Below are 12,858 nucleotides of genomic sequence, written 5' to 3'. Positions count from 1 at the left end.
TGTATTTGAGCTTATATAGCGCACAGCTACCCACAAAGGGTTTCCCGGCGCTTGCTTAGGGAACCCGTCCTGGTATTCCCCTGTGAGATAACCCCAGCAGGGTATCCACAAGGTGAAAGCCAGGCATCCCGCCGCGAGGGGCCGTTGTGGAGATTAAGCAAGCTATTGCCCAGAGTCGCAGAGTGTGAACCCGTGAGTCGAGAAGGCACCGGAGCGAGAATTATCGAGTCCGTGGAATTTTTTGAGCCCAAGACCCGCCGAGGCGGGGAATTGAACCCTGGTCCAGGGCCGATCTCAGCTTCCGGGTCTGCCGCCTCTAACCCCTGAGCCACACTTCTCCACATATGTGTGTGCTGTAAACAAGTCAGACATGCATGTCTGCACACACCAAGTCTGGCATGCATGTCTGCAAACACCAAGCCAGGCATGCATGTCTGCACATATGTGTGTGCTGTAACCAAGTCAGGCATGCATGTCTGCACATATGTGTGCTGTAACCAAGTCAGGCATGCATGTCTGCACATATGTGTGTGCTGTAACCAGGTCAAGCATGCATGTCTGCACACACCAAGTCTGGCATGCATGTCTGCAAACACCAAGCCAGGCATGCATGTCTGCACATATGTGTGTGCTGTAACCAAGTCGGGCATGCATGTCTGCACGCATGTCTGCAAACACCAAGCCAGGCATGCATGTCTGCACATATGTGTGTGCTGTAACCAAGTCAGGCATGCATGTCTGCACATATGTGTGCTGTAACCAAGTCAGGCATGCATGTCTGCACATATGTGTGTGCTGTGCTCCTGGTGTGGTAGATATGCTGATTTGGGAGGGCAGGACTGAGGATTTCAGAGATTACTCATATTTTTGTGTAATATACGAATTGTGACCTCAAAAATGGCCTTGTAATGCGTGAGAAAGTGAACATGGAACCACGAATCTAGACAGAGCTTTAAGTGGGCCGGGTCTCACCGGTGCTGAGCTTTTTTTAAAGGAGGCCTCGAACCGGGTCTCTATCGGGCTCTGTTTTGTGCCCTGGCACAGGCGATCAGTTTTTCCCGGACTGCAGTGACAGCAGGCATATCGATGTGCGCTGCTCACGCTGCTCACTTCTCACTAGTGGAGAAATTACGGCATGACGTCATGCCAGGTGAGCGTTGGGGGGGAAGGGAAATCCTAAAGAGTCATTTTCTCTCTGGATTTCCCTTCACAAGTTGAAACTCAGGAGCAGCAACATTGTCATGGTGTCATCAGGGCTTTAAGTGGAAGCTTTTTCAATAATATACAAGCCATAGTTCATTTATTTATCTTATGCAACTAACAACCATTGACAAAGCCAACAGTCCAGAGTTGTAGGTATGATGTTACTTGTTGTATCATATGTCTGGATGCAATGACAGAAACAGCAACATACAAGTCGGGCGGCACACTAAGCTCAGCAAAGTGTTTTAGATTATGTGTTTTTTAAGCCACCCCCTTGGCCACGCCCCTTTGAGAGAGACACCCCCCCCCATTTTTTAACCCCACTTAAAGCCCTGAATCTATACAAAAGACGGACTAATAGTTAAAAACACTATGGGAAACCTCTTGGTTCTGAGTTTCCAGAAGAAGATTCCTGCTTTGTAAGCTGTTCTTAAAGTCTAGGGTCTCTCAGGCTTCACTTTTAACATGTAAACAGATTGAACTTGAATGCCGAGAGGGGATCGAAGGTCATAAGCATTTGACATACATTTTTCATGTGAGGTATGTTTCTTTGATTTATACATCCCTTTGTCTCTTGGCCGATCAAGAGCAGAGTTGCCTTTAAACCTCGTTGCATGGCGCACAAAGCCTTGCACAGAATGGGCCCTGCCTGTCTGAGGGAAAAAATGTCATGACACCCCCCAGAAGAAGGCTGCGATCCACCTACGCTAAGACCATGATAGTCCCTAAGATCTGTAACACCTCCTGTGGAGGCAGAAGCTTTGGGCATGCTATAGCCACTCTCTGTAACCGAATGCCATTACACTTAAGATCAAAGGTAAACCTTATGATCTTTAGAAAGCAGTTAAAGACTTGATTTTTTGTGTCACCGGTATAATCAACTCTTTTATAGCTTCTGTTTTTTTGCATTAGTTGGGAGTGCAGACATCAGCACCAAGACACCTTAGGGTATGCGTTGCACTTTACAAATTTAAATCAAATCAAATCCCCATCTCCGGCTGCAGCCACCTTCAATCCCTTTCTATACCGTATGCAGCACCCCGCAATCTGCCGACTGAAGCAGCCTGACGTGGCCCTCTGAGGCCCCACTGTGACAGTGGGTGAGCCTGAGGGTGGGGCTACTGTGTGTACTAGTCCGCTTCAATTCTGAACACGACCGCTGCCTCTGTGGGCAGTATCACCGCAATGCCGACAGACAACTTTTGCCGGGCAGCCTGATTAAAGTGCTGGGCTTCGCATTGGCTCTGCTCTGCTTGTGGGGGCCCGAGAAGAACTACAAGGCCCAGGACGCTGCGGGGCTCGCACCGGACAACTCGGCCCTCCCCCCTGTAACCTGGGGCTATATTTACTTCTCGCGTCTGCCGCTCTGCGGGAGAAGCTTCGCATTGTCGCTGCTGTGCTTGTGGGAGTCCGAGGAGAACTACAAGGCCCAATACGCTGCGGGCTCGCACCGGACAACTCGCCCCTCCCCCCTGTAACCTGGGGCTATATTTACTTCTCGCGTCTGCCGCTCTGCGGGAGAAACTTCGCATTGTCGCTGCTGTGCTTGTGGGAGTCCAAGGAGAACTACAAGGCCCAGGACGCTGCGGGGCTCGCACCGGACAACTCGCCCCTCCCTCCTGTAATTGGAAGGTTTAAAAGCGTCCAACCCTTCCCGCCACATGGGACCCGCGCGGGCAGGCGCCGGGCTAAGCCCGGGCAAAGGGCGGGCCGTCTGTGGCCGTCGGGGGCAGAGAGTGGCAGGCCAGGGTCCTGTCTCTTGGCAGATTGCCATGAGCTGAAATATTGCGTGGACTGGTAAGAACTTTGGACCCGATTCACAGAACTAACTTAAGACAAAATCCTAAACTTACTACCATTTTAGTATTCACAGAAGGCACTTACTCATTTTGGTATTCACAGAAGACACTTACTCATTTCGGTATTCACAGAAGTTAGGAGTCCTAACTTTAGGACTCCTAAATGCCTTCTGTGAATACCGAAAGTCTTAAAATTAGGATTTTTCCCAATTTAGTAGTAGTACAGTTAGGACTCCTAACTTTATAACTCCTAAATGCCTTCTGTGAATACCAAAAGTCTTACAATTAGGGTTTTTCTCAATTTAGTAGTAGTAAAGTTAGGACTCCTAACTTTATAACTCCTAAATGCCTTCTGTGAATACCGAAAGTCTTAAAATTAGGATTGTTCTCAATTTAGTAGTAGTAAAGTTAGAACTCCTAACTTTATGACTCCTAAATACCTTCTGTGAATGCCAAAAGTCTTAAAATTAGGATTGTTCTCAGTTTAGTAGTAGTAAAGTTGAGAAAAATCCTAATTTTAAGACTTTCGGTATTCACAGAAGGCATTTAGGAGTCCTAAAGTTAGGACTCCTAACTTCTGTGAATACCGAAATTAGTAAGTGTCTTAAATTAGTTCTGTGAATCGGGCCCTTTGGCTGTACCGTCTTAACGACGTTGGTTCCCCCTAACATGAGCTCTATTGTCTAAAGAGCTATTTCGACCTTTCTTTTATTCTTGTTGTTCAGTTAATAGTAATTACTTGATTCCATAGCTCCTAAGTCTGCCTATTTATTCTTCATTAACTGTCAATTCTTGTTAAAAGAATTAATACTGATGGAAAAACGAAAGAGTAGTGTGGGCACTTTGGATGCTTTTCTGATAAGAGCGGAATCCCTTCTCAATCACGAGATCCAACTAACTGAGCGAAGGCTCTCACTTGATCCCCTACAGCTTCCGTTGACCAGGGAGGAGGAACATACTAGTTCACTAACCCCAAAGATAATCATCTCCCTAACACATTCTCCCCCCCCCCTTGAATATTCAATCTCAATCTCCTAATACTCAGGAGAATGAGATTGATAACTTTATCTCAGGAGGGAAAGGCCCACAAACTCGGAAACAAACCAAACAAATGAAAGGGCGAGCATTGGAAACGAAACAGAAGTGAGGTAAACAGGGCAATGAGGGAAGGGAAAAAGACTGTCAGGGCCCTAGCTCTTTGAGAACAGCTTCAATACCAACTCAAACAGAGGAAGCTCTAAGTCAATCTGAAGCGCATTAGGTACCCCTACCAATAACTCTAAAGCAGTCTTACAAGACTTGAGGGTCCATATGGAAGATCTTATATAAAATATCCTAGAAGTAAAGCTTAGAGATATGACATCACAGTTGACCACCCTCATTGATGAAAGATTCGCTCGTATTGAGAATAAGTTAGAACAACTGAAGGAGGACGTAGATTCAATTAGTGCTCGACTGGAAATTCCCAAAATTACCCTTATTAGTACGAACAATCCACCCAAGAGCCCAAGTCTGGCCCCTTAAAGGAGCCGTACCTAGAAACTCTAAAAAATCCCGTAGTGGAGAACCGCACACTAAAGGTTACTGCTAGGGTGGAGAATATGCAAAACCAAGGGCAGGATAATAACAATCTCAATTCCACCAATTTTACTGCTCAACCTAACACAGATAATCTAAACTTGCCACCCGCATATTGTCCCTATGTCCTGGTTCTAACGGGGTTCCACCTTTAAAACAGGGACAGATCAAGCCCTGGTTCTCCCTTCGTAATAAAGTAGTGGATTGGTTGGTGAAACATAAGCACTTTAACCCTCAGTATACAAATCAAATTCTGATGGCCCGAAGAGTAGGGTGGGTGGGTCCCTCTTTAAAATCTATTCAGGGTGACTGCATCGTCATAAACTTTAGGACGCCCAGAATGGTTTGCTCCCTTTTAACCCACAAAGAGGAATCACCTGCAATACCAACATCAATTCTGTCCCTCCCTCTTGGTTTTTTCTATAAACCTGTTCCCAAGTCCAGTGCGAAAACAAATGGCTCTATTATAACCTCCAATAGATTTGAGCTTCTATCACTTTTAGAGGAGGTCGACTGACAACCAACTTGTGCATCAGGGTCTGTTCCTCATACAGTTGAGGGAGATAGTAGGGATGGACCAGTCACTCCAGCTTGTATTCCACCTCTGGTAGCAGTGCACGCAGTAAATCCTCTGACTCTTTCCTCTAATCCTAGCTTGGTCCCATTTGAACAGGATCAAGAATCCCCCGTAGCTAATCATGGCACTAAATCACTTTCACAATGCCCATTAATAATAAACGACTCCGACTTAATCTTGGCTTCCTTAACGGATAGCAGGACCCTAAAGGGAAGTGGAGGCTCAACTACAGACTTCCAGCCTGATACTAACTCTCCAAGAGGGTTTTCCCTCAGCATTATATTTTGGAATATTGCTGGTCTCCGCTCTAAGACCAACCAAGGAGATTGGCTAACATTTGTGTGGACCTACGACATCTTGTGCTTACAAGAGACGTGGGCCGTGCAACCAATCCACTTAAATGGTTATAAAACATTCTTTTCACCGGCAATTACATCACCATCAGGGTGTGCAAAAGGTGGGTTAGTGGTGTATATCTCAAACCTAATACAGGTGAGAGAAATTAGTACCTTAAAAAAACGAGGAGAATTATCAAATAATCTCAACAGCCATAGATAGACCGGTCCTCCTTGTGCTAGTTAATTTTTATAATAATTTACAGCAGTTAAAGTTAATAGAGACTCTGAAGGAAATTCGTTATTTCCTTCTAGACTTTAATAATAACCATCACGGGAAAAACCCATCATTGTGTGGGGTGGTGATTTCAATTTATCTCTCTGTGAAAGAAACAATAACATAACATGCGGCCTTCTAGACGAGCAGGAAAATAATATTACTAATTTTCCCCACTCTTATATTGGGGCGTGTCTGAACGAGACGATTTCGCTCCTTCAACTGGCCTTTACATACGAATTGTTATCCCCTATTGTCCCCTTAAGGCCAACTTTCAACGGCAGAGGAGCCTCTAGTTAAATAGATTTTATTCTCGTGGCAACTAGGGCCTCACCCCTCATAACAAACTTTAAAACTCATGATTGCGTATTTAGCGATCATTTCCCCATTTCTATTACCTTTTCCGCGCAGTTAGCACGAGGTAGAGAAAAGTCGACGACCCTCTATGAGGAGGAAAGTTTGACCATGAACAGATTGAATTTTTACTCCATAAAATGGGCCCGCACAGATCCGGAAGCGATAACTGAAAAGGTTGTCAGAAACTCCATGCTCGCAATTAGCTTGTGTTCGGCGGATTGTTCAATCCCGCAGGAGATTCTAGACAACTTCAAGGTAGTAACTAAATCTGTTAATAAAGCCTTAACTATCATATCTAAAGGAAAAAGAAAAAATAGGGTTGGCTTGTTCAACTCATCTTGTACAAAAGCATACTCCAATCTTAAAATCGCTCTTAAAAAAACTAATAGAGATAGGACAGAGGTACTCCAACTTAGGAAAACATACAACAAGGCCTTACGACAAAGAAAGTTGGAATTAAAAGAGGAACTATGGGCAGCTTTACACAACAGCTGTCAAACCAACGACAGTGCAGCCTTCTGGGAAGTTATAAATACTCCATTTCTCTCTGGTCCAAGGGAGTCCAGCAAAATAGAAGTTACAATCAATGAATCGGATTGGATAGCTCATTTCTTGCAGATTTTTGGACTAACAGAGGATCCAACCCAAATCCACTGTAGCCAAGGGAATAGCAGCAATAGTTCAAGGTCTTCTTCCATCTCACTGGCCCTAGTTTTTATTCTGACTGAAGGTGAGCATGCCCTAAATGCCAGCAAAGGGGGAAAGGCCCCAGGCCCTGATGGGGTACCTGTCGATTTTTATCAATTCAAAATGGACCTATGGGCCCTAATATTGCTCAGGGTACTAGAAGCTACGGGAAAAGTTCGTCTCTTGGATTCTTGGTCAGAATCCATTTTGGTTCTGGTTTTCAAAAAGGGCGATCGCAATAGTCCATCATGCTATCGACCTTTTTCATTACTGGACTCGTTGGGAAAAGTGGTGGGCCGCATTTTGTTAGAACGCCTCCAGTACTGGACGGAAGATAATAACATCATATCTGACCTCCAGTACGGATTTAGGGAAGGCCTTGGTACCATCGAGCAGGTCCTTAACCTGATGTTACTCAGGAGTAAATATGTGGACGTGAAGGGTGGAAGATTACACATGGCCTACGTAGATCTTACTGCAGCGTTCGACTGCATAGGTCATACAAAACTTTGGGCCATATTACCAGCAATGGGTGTTGAGCCTCTGTTGATTAACTATCTGCGTGAAATCTATTCCAATGCGACTGCCAGAGTGAGATTTGGTCTGGGGGGGGTCAATTATCCGCACCCTTTAGGGTTGAGCGGGGAGTAAGACAGGGCTGTGTCCTGGCCCCCTTTCTTTTTACTCTCTATACAAATGGCCTGGAATTAGCCATGCTGGAAGGGTGCCAGGACCTACCCCTAGTACAGAATCGTCCGATCCCAGCTCTCCTATATGCGGATGACATGGTGATCATTGCTCGTACTCCCCTTGAACTTCAACGCTCCCTAAATCGATATAATGCATTTTTGTCGAACCTAGACTTAAAAATTAACATAAAAAAACCTTCATTACTGATAGAGCGCGCAGGTCACCCGGCTCACCGAATTTCTTTTTCCACGCACTGGGCCCTGGCGTGTAAAATTGTGTTTTATTCAATTTCAATGATAACGTTTTACTGGGGTGAACCAGGTGATTTCCAATATATTTCGCGCTCTTATGAGTAATCGATGGGGTGACTCTTACACCACTTACTATTCATGTACCTGACTTACCACAGGCACATTACTCCTGACGGATCAGGAGCTAGCAGTGGACAGGTGATAAGGTTTTTTCCTAAAAGGGAGAAAATTCTACTTTACACATTTAATACCTTTAATATCGCTAAATGTTTAATGACCACAGACACCTTGATGGTTTTAAGGGTTTTATATAGTTATAAGTTTAAAATGAAAATGCCATTACAAGGAGGCAAATGCAAAGCAATACATCAATGATTAGAATCAGAACCAGGATGTAACTATGGATGAGAGTGAGTATCATAGAGTAAAAGGGAACACTATAGGGCATGGATCATAATAAACATATTAACTAATATGGTTTAAACTAGGGCAAGGACGTGTGGAGGACCTAATGTGTGAGCTAATAATTTTATACTAATTCCTAAAACTTATGCTATCTTTGCTAATTTCACGGCAACCATACTAAGGGAAAGGGAATAAGTGGAACAATCTAGATAAACAGTCGGGTTTAACAATGTCCTATAGGAAGGGTAAAAGTGGAACATTTACTAATGATCAATTGCATGAGATTACATTCAAAGGAGATATGGAGAATATCACAGGCAAGATTGCTTTAATTAGAAGAGGAAAATTAAGGGTATAGTATAGACAGACACCTATGCCAATATTTACCTAAGTGAGAATGAGGACTAACCCTGGCCACGGGTCAGTTGGGAAAGAACGGGACAAGGACCCTCAAGGATTCAGGAAATACCAGAAGGTGAGCAGGTACAGCTCATGGACAGTCAGGACAGGATACCCCTCAGGTCTGGGTCAGGACTGGGTTCACCAAGGCACGACCAACCCCTCACAGCTTCGGATGTAACGCCAGCGTTACCCCCTCTTCTGCACGGAATCCGCCAATAACCCCGATTGGGTTTTCGAATCTCCCAGCAAAGTGCTTCGCTTAGCACTTAGGACTAATTTCCACCCCTTGGAGTTTGTGGAAAGTTTCAGGCAGAATGCTCCGCAGCACTCTGTATCAGGCACCTATAGAGTTCGTAGGGTCAGTGACAGGTCTGCTACTCGGACAAGTCGGACAATTTCTCTAAGCTATGCTAGGCTATATATACAGTTTTTAAGTCCCCAAGACCACCCATAAATGTTGCAAAATGACAAAGTCCCATCTTCTGATTGGTCAAGGGAGGTGGTTTAAGACATTTGTCACCACCTATATTTCTATTACGTATTTCACGTGACATTACCCTCCCCCTAGCATCTGGGTTCCCAGGCATACGTGTGGGAAAGTACAATAGTAAAGTAAAGGTTTGAAACATTGTTGCATATTCAGAGTAAAAATAGCAAGTCTTCAAGGGCGAAGGTGCGCTTGGAAAGGACAGTCCCATTTTCAATAGCCAACTGGCCAGGTTCCATTGCTGCACGTCCCAGATCTTAGGTCACGTGATGAGGGATACGTCAGCTTCAATATGGTTCCCGTCCCTACTTCCAGGCCCTCATTTACGCGGTACATGAAAAGTAAGCGAAAACAAATTAATAACACAAAATAAAATGAATACACTGTACACCATGACCAACTACTCTTAATCCCTTATTTTATAATACTTATAGCATTAAGAGTTAGTGCAGAAAAGATGCATATACAAAAGCGGCTTAAGATAGCATGAAGCATGATTAAAGACAAGCGGCCATTTTAGCAACAATGCGCATGAGCGAACTTTTCCCTCCAGATTGCGAGTGCGTCACATCACATGGGTATGACCGACGCATGCGCAGACTGGATTTCTGCAAAGCGGCCATTTTATTAATGTGCAAGCGTGATTATGATGAAAAAACACATAGGCAAGCCTCCTAGGGACACCCGTGTGTTGGGGAAATACAAATAAAATGACAAACAATCGGAGTTAGTACAGTTATGATTTAGGCGAGGTTCATGAAAGAGAGCAAGTCGCGTTATGTGCGAATCCTTGCTCCATCAATCCCCTCTTTGATGATATTTACTATCATCACTACACATGAAAACAGATGCCAACTTCATTCTTCCATTTCATCCATGTCAATCTCGATGAACTTATTGTTGAGCTTTCTCTCCGCCTCTCTGTGAGAATGATTGTTCTTTGCTTTCTTATATATCTGGTTTCTTAATTCTTCTAATTCTAAGTCTTCAGCCTTTCGCTTTCCTCTTTTATTCACTATATATTTTCTGCATTTCTGGCATTTGCAACAGATGAATATGATCAGAACAATCACACCTATTCCAACTATTGGCATCAATATTTTCCATAGAAGACTTCTACCTAAGTTAGAAAACCAACTACCTACAGAGGAGAGACCATCAGTCAGTCTCTTCCAGGCACTATCAACCTCTAATGGTTTAAGTTATTTTTCCAAATTAGTAATATTTCTTACATACTTTTTAATTTCGACGCTTTTATCAGGAATGTAAGTGCAACAATGGTGTGCCCTCAGCATCCTGCAGACTCCGCCCTCTTTTGCCAATAAGGTATCAAGAGCAAGGCGATTCTGTAAAACCATTGATCTGATCGCAACCATTTCGGTATTGATCATCAGGAATCCAGCAGCAGTGTCAGTAGATAACCGATCCACTACTGTAGATAATTTACAGATTCTATGAGTATTCAGAACTACCCCCATTCCAGGTATCAGTGCACTAAAAATATCACCTACAATTTCACCTACACTTTCACGTTTACTACGCACTAAGCCATTAGTAATCTCATTGCTTCCAGCTGCATTGTTCACATGGTATATTTTCGGAAAGACAATGCCAAAGTAGCAGCTTCCATACCAGTGATCCGGCAATTTGAAATACGCCTTGTTTCCACATATATAATAAATTCCTGGAAACACAGGTTCTGACCCATTTTTGAAACCCCAACCTCCAATTACCTTGTAATTATGTTCACACTCGCTGGAACCAATGAATACATTGTTATAATAACTAGTCTTTTCTCTATGAAGACAGAGCTTCCCTTTCCGTTCAAAATCCAGCAACAGAGCAGGAGTAACTTCGCTTTGTGAGGTGTTATCCATGTTTTCTGCCCATCTAGGTGTTCTGTCCTTCTCGTCATTTGCCTTTTTCTGAAACTTTTCCCTTCTCTTCTCTGCCATTTTCAAGAACATTTTCTCTTGTGCATGTAAAGAACAAGTCAAGTTAGCTTTTCTAGCTTCATTTAAGTCTATGTCACCTATAGTCAGGAAATATTCCCCCATGTAGCGAGTCACTCCACCAAGTGTATGTACAAGGTTCAGATTCCCTCTAATAGGAAGTTCTGAAAAGATAACGTCAGTGTTTGAGTAATAGTACTGTAAAGTGCTTCTATAGAACAAGCTAGCTAGAATACTACAGGAGATTCCATAGGTCAGGGGTAAATGGTGGTATGTCACGCCTTCAGCCACTGAAGTAGGTAGCATCATGCAGACATAGCAATCTTCTATTTCCATAGCTTCTACATAGTGCACTAAAAGATTAGCGAAAACATTTAAGTGTGTCCTGTTCTTCATTTGGTGATAATGTAGTTCTCCCTCATCTGATGCTTCTAAGTCAGGTCGTGTATGTCTCAGTCTCACTGAATTGTCACGTCTTTCTACTCTTCGTGGTGTTTCTTCAGTATTTACAACTTCTGCGTCTGGCGTCATCGAGTCCGTAGGATATATGTTAGGGTCTTTGCTTATCATAAAAGGTATAAACACTGTTAATCCTATCCATATCACTATTACTAGTACTATATTACAGATGCATATTTTACAGCAAGTTCTGCAACAGCTAAATCTGGACCTTCCAGTGACATTTGAATCAGACATTTTATCTTACAGGTGGCTTTCTCAACCCCTCTTTGTTTCTTTTCAGGCGAGGTTTTACTTCGCTTCACCTCAAGGAGGGTCTTCGTCAGAACTCCGATCAGCAATGGACTCTTCGTCGCTTTTGCCACTGTGATTGGGCTCATCAATTTCTTCCAACACCAAATAAGTCCATTCAGGGCTCCGATACAGTTTGTTCTGTTTCTTTATTCTGCTGCCCTTTCGGATGGACTTTCCTCGGGCTTCTTTTCCTTCACTTTCAGCCCTTTTCCGGTCCTTTAGTTTTTCTTCAACTGTTTTTATTCTTATCCTTAGTTTCTTCACGTACCGGGGTTCACCCTTCTTTTCGATCCTTTTTGTGGTCGAGGAAACTTGACCTTCTTCGTGAGCTCTTTTATTTTCTCTTCTTGGCCGCACTATTGCTTCAGCAGTGTCTTTTTCCCTTCCTGTCTGACTAGTTCCAGGTCTTTCATCTATTTCTTCTGCCTGGTCCTTAATCTGACCTAGTTCAGGTTTAGACTGTATGTGATCTTTGTTTCTGAGTGATTCACTGTACTCTTCTTCCTGAACATGTTCGTCTATTACTAACTGGCCCTGTTCATGCTCTTCGATCTCTTGATTTTCTTCTGCATGAACTTCTGCTTTGACTACTATCTGTCCCTTTCCAGTCTCCTCTGTCTCAGAAGGAGTGTCGATGACATGTTCTGTCCCTACTTGGCCTATTCCCTGATCAGATTTTATGATGGCTTTGATGATCTGACCTTCTCCTTCTTGTTCTGACTCACCTGCACTGTCCCACTCACTACCTAGGTAAGAGTATTTTCTGGTTCTTATTGGATCAAGAACTTGGTCGTCGGCAGGAAACCATTCAACGTCTTGACTTGTGCTCGGTAGTTCGCCATCAGCGAGATCCGGACCCTCTTCTGGAGTCTCCTCAGCTGGGCTACCTTCAGCTTCAGTCGCGTTTTCTCCGGTTATCCGCTTCGTGTGACTGGCATGGATCCACTTTGGTACGCCAGCACACTTCACAACAGTTGTGGTGACAAGGATCACTTGTCGAGGCTTGCCCCACTTCGGTCCAAGGCAACTCTTCCGGGTATGTTTCTTTAACACCACCCAATCACCTGGTCTCAGTTTGTGTGCTGGAGTTGTAGGCCATTCGACA

The 12,858-nt window shown here is 43.9% G+C and overlaps 1 protein-coding gene across 1 annotated transcript in view; it reads left to right on the top strand.

Moving 5' to 3' along the window:
* LOC147726124 (receptor-type tyrosine-protein phosphatase mu-like) overlaps positions 1-12,858 on the top strand; it is a 1,369,719-nt gene that overhangs the window by 642,313 nt on the left and 714,548 nt on the right. The gene's annotated exons all lie outside the window — the stretch shown is intronic.

This window comes from Lissotriton vulgaris, chromosome 3_1, assembly GCF_964263255.1.
Source record: "Lissotriton vulgaris chromosome 3_1, aLisVul1.2, whole genome shotgun sequence".
Lineage (NCBI taxonomy): Eukaryota > Metazoa > Chordata > Amphibia > Caudata > Salamandridae > Lissotriton > Lissotriton vulgaris.
Note: the sequence above shows the minus strand (reverse complement) of the source record. Positions and strands in the feature narration are given on the sequence as shown.